The 4,456-nt window shown below is 33.7% G+C and overlaps 1 pseudogene; it reads right to left on the bottom strand.

The window, feature by feature from the left end:
• Window positions 1–3,778: 3,778 nt before the first annotated feature.
• On the bottom strand, window positions 3,779–3,895 carry LOC124527482 (uncharacterized; annotated as a pseudogene).
• Window positions 3,896–4,456: the final 561 nt, after the last annotated feature.

Here is a 4,456-nt window from a genome sequence, read left to right as displayed (position 1 = left end):
CTGACTAACTGGGTGTTAACACATTAAAAAATGAATAAAATATTAAATAAAGCCTGCAAACAAACAAAACATTTCTACCTTTTCCAAAGTGTTGCAAATGTAATATTTATTTATCAGGTATACAAAATTAAGATAAAAATATACTAAGAACTAAATGATTAAAATGCTAAATTTTTCCAGAAATACAAAAAGTAAAAATAAGACTTATTATAATATTAATATAATATTAAAGGGAGTTTCAATATTTGGAAAACCTGTAGGCAAAAGGGTTTTAAGTAAAGTACCTTTAGGAAAAATGGTCTATTTCTGTGACTGTAATCTTAAAGTTTCTAAATCTACTATAAAATTTATTAACATATATATAGATATTGCACATAGCTATCCAGAAACATTTTTACCCTCCAACACGTTTCTATTTATACTATAATGTATACATATGTTTATGCATGTGCATATATTATGTCTAGACCCATGTGTATCAGTTATGTATTGTTATGAAAATATTGCATAAGAAACAACTGCAATACCTTAAAGACATTGAACAATAAGCATTTATTTATCCTACACTTATGTGCCCAAGTGCTGGTGGCTGGGCTTGCTTGTTCTGCAGTCAGCTGGAGTGATGAAGTAGTTCTCCTGATTATGGCTGGCTCGCTCACCCATTGGGAATGAACTGGTGTTGGCTGATGTTAGGCTGGCCTTGGCTGGAATGACTGGGGTGATATGGTTCTACTTGATGTGTCTTTCAACCACCAGCAGACTAGCCTGGCCATGTTCTTAGCTGGTAGTGGCACAAGAACAATGGCAGACAATTATGTGCTCTTTTTTTTTTTTTCCAAGCCCTGAATGTACCCACACTACAAACATCCTACTGAGAAAAACAAAATTACATAGTTGAATTCAAAATCAAGGGGTAGGGAAATATATTACATTATGTTTTGAGGAATGACATTCAAAGTCATATGGCAAGTACTGTGAATGGAGAGGTAGAGAATTGGAAGCATTAATTCAATCATTCTTCTGAAAATTTATATTTGGATTTTTAGATAAGACTCACCTGAATAGATTCAGGATGTTTTATAATTGTAACTCAGACATTGACTATCTATTGTGAAAAAAAAAAGCCTTGAAATTTTCCCTAATGTTAAATAAAGAAAACAGTTTTGCTTTGATAGATATTTTAATATGAAAATTTTCTTTTAATTATAAATTGCTAAATGCAATTAATGAAGATGGAATTGAGTAAGTCTTAAAAGGATTTAAAGGTAAATGGTAAAAGGTAGAGAGGAAAATATTGAACATGATGTGTGTGATGGCTTTTCTGGAATTCTGTGACATTACAGTTCCTTTTTCACTTGTAACATATCTTGTACTTTTCTTCTTCCCTCAAGTTCAGACATCACAGAAACACTTAATGGCACTTAAGTTGCATCAGGCCAAAGAAAACAAATGAACAAGCTAAAACAAATGTATTTCACTTCCAAATTCAAAGCATGAGACTGGGAAAAGAATTCAAGGGTTTGGAAACGAGTCCTGGCAGTCAGCCATTTCAAGGGTTTTTGCCTGGGGATTTTAGGCCCATAAAGATATACCAGAGTAGGAGGAGAAGGAAAGTATAGATCAAAGCTGTATAATCTAAATCATGAAATTGCAGAGATGGACTATAATGAAGTGAAGCTGGTATCAAATTAGAGATACAGGCTTAGTTTCTCCGAACAAAGGAGTTTGAGTCTCACCCCTCTAATGCTTGTTATTGTTAAATATTTGTAGGCCTCACAGGCAATGCTGCAATTATCTCTCCCAGTTATTAAATCCACTCTGCATTAGTAATACTTTTGGAAACCTCATGTGCTGAAGTTGCTTCCCATTGGAAATGCATGCTTTCCTGCTTAATGCCAGCTTAAGAAAGAATAAAGAGAAGTGGGAAAAAAGTACTGAAAGGTGACATATTCAGAATTTATCTGGAATATGACTTTGTTGTAAAGAAGAGTGTTCTGAGAGACAAGAGAAAAAATAAATTACTATAAAAACAAAGGAGAAAACTTGTAAATATCTTATAAACTGTGAACATGTAGAATATTTGAAAAGCTCTGTCTGGACTGCCAGAATGTTTTGTACTCAAATTGTAACCATGAGAGATAGTTTCTTATTAATTGGTCTGAATCATCTATTCTTGGGATTCTTCTTAGACCCATGCAGTTATTTTAGGAAAAAGAAAGTTCAAGGGACCAATAGATAACAGAGATAACATAAATCTGAATTTGCTAGTGCATGCTTTTAAAATCCATAGCTCCCATGATTTAAAAACTACCTTCAACAACTGGTTAGGCAATTCATTCCACTATCAGTCGTCCTTAACATTTTTGAGATAAAGGTCCCTTGAGAGGCTAAGCTAAACTCTTTTTCCATGGCACATTCAGAGACCAGTGTTTTATATACACTTTGTGGAAGGAAACTAATGATTTTTAGTTCTACTGAAAAATAGGATAACCCTGTTGCATTTTAAAGACATAAAAGCGTGTGCAATGTTGCTAATTATAAATGAGATGACCAGATGGAGAATGTTTACACTAATAGTAATAATGATAAATTGGTAAAATGCTTTGTAATTAAAACATTTTTATGTACATTGTATGAGTTGATCCTCAAAACAACACTGTTATTGTTTTTATCGTCATTATTTTATGATTAAAACGACTGAAACCTCGCTACAAACAAATTTCTTCATAACAGCATTAAATGGCACAGGTGGATTATGACTCTAGGCTCTCTATTTCGGGGACTATTACTTATGCCGCTCTTTTCTGTATGGTGTACTTCATATGTCTCATCTGTAAAGCTTGCTCAATAGTAGCTCCTACCTCACAAAAAAGTGCTGAGAGTGAATTGATCTTTAAAACCAAGAAAATTTTCCAGTTAGTCTAGAATCAGCAAGTATTTATCCTCATGGCTTCTATATAAATATCTCTTTAGAGATGGCCAATAATTGATGTTTAAAGTCATATGGGTGTAATAAAAGATTCAGTTGAATTTAACTACATTAAGTGCATTTGATGAAACTAGTGGTCCACTCAATTTTGGACCCCTGGTAAACTGGAATTTCTCTTCTTTGAGGCCCTGGATACAACCAATAGGAGAGTGTGTTTGGTGCCTAAGCAAGCTGTACTCTAGAAAATTCCTTTATATTGAGGGTGCCTCACCTTCCTACACTAGTCATCGGGCTGTTTCTGAGAAGGAGTACAAGGGGCACGTCAACAAATATACAGGCTTGATTTTGGTAAGAGCCTCCTACTTGAGCCCTACAGGCTTCTTTTCTTTCCTGGTTATCTAAACAGAATATGACCTCCTTATAATTCTATCTCAGTTTATCTCACTGCTCCTTCATCTTTGATGTGCACCTGTGCACACAAAGATTTTCTGCATACTTCTTAATATAGAAAGAGAGCAAGGAAATGAAAGAATCCTGTCAGGATTGGTGACTTACATTTTGTCTATATCTATAATCTCTATAACTGTTTAGTCTTAGTACTAGAGTTAAAAGGTATTAACATTCATCACTAGTTGTTTTTATTTGTTTTTGCCACTATATCTCCATTTATTTCTTGGGTAGCTAAAATTTACTCTTGAATGGTTTCTTTGGGAAGAATTTATAGGCACTATATACCCTGAGTTTTTATATATCTAAAGTTCATTGTTTTTATTCTTACATGAGAATTTGGGAGGTAGTAAAATTATTGAGTCACACTATCTTTGAGGCATTATTTTACCATCTTCTAGTGTTCTGTGGAACTTTTGGAAACTAGCCTGATTATTTACCATTTAGAAGTATCTTCAATTAGCAATAATCATGCCTTGGATAAACCTCATTGGCTACGATACTGCCACCGCACAAGCTGCATTTATAAATATCTTGGTCTTTGTACATTTAGAGGGCTCTTTCGTTACCTTTGAAGTCCAGTGGTTTTATTATTCTGTAATAAAATTGGTCACTCTATATCTAATTTTTCCTGGTACATGCTGTACTCTTTCTGTCTCTGGATTTACCATTATTCCTTTCATTTTCTGGAAAGTTTTCTTGTTTTATATTGTTAAATAATTCTTATATTTCATTATTTTGGTTCTTGCTTTCAGGGAAACCATTTATGTATATGTTTGATTCCACAGTGATCATTTTTTCCTGGAGTCCTCCTCAACTCCGTTTCCACTTCATTTTGCTTTCTATTCTCAATATGATGCTCCATGTTCCTTGCCCTATTTTGTCCTATGTAATTGTGTCAGATTAGCCTCCATTTCTGTAATGGTTTTACTTCCTCCTCTGCTTCTTTCCTAAGCTGTTTTGGTTCCTGTTTCATTCCTTTGTTACATAGTTTCATGTACTGTAATTGTTTGTATCTTTTGAGTAGTCGCTGTGTAAAACTAACCATTTCATTTAAATTTTAATTTAAGACCTATTTTT

Source organism: Lynx rufus, unplaced genomic scaffold (genome assembly GCF_022079265.1).
Source record: "Lynx rufus isolate CCGP_SWC_20201006 ecotype Redwood Valley unplaced genomic scaffold, mLynRuf1.p SCAF_5, whole genome shotgun sequence".
NCBI lineage: Eukaryota > Metazoa > Chordata > Mammalia > Carnivora > Felidae > Lynx > Lynx rufus.
The sequence above is the reverse complement of the archived record's forward strand: the minus strand, read 5'-3'. Positions and strand labels throughout refer to the sequence as shown.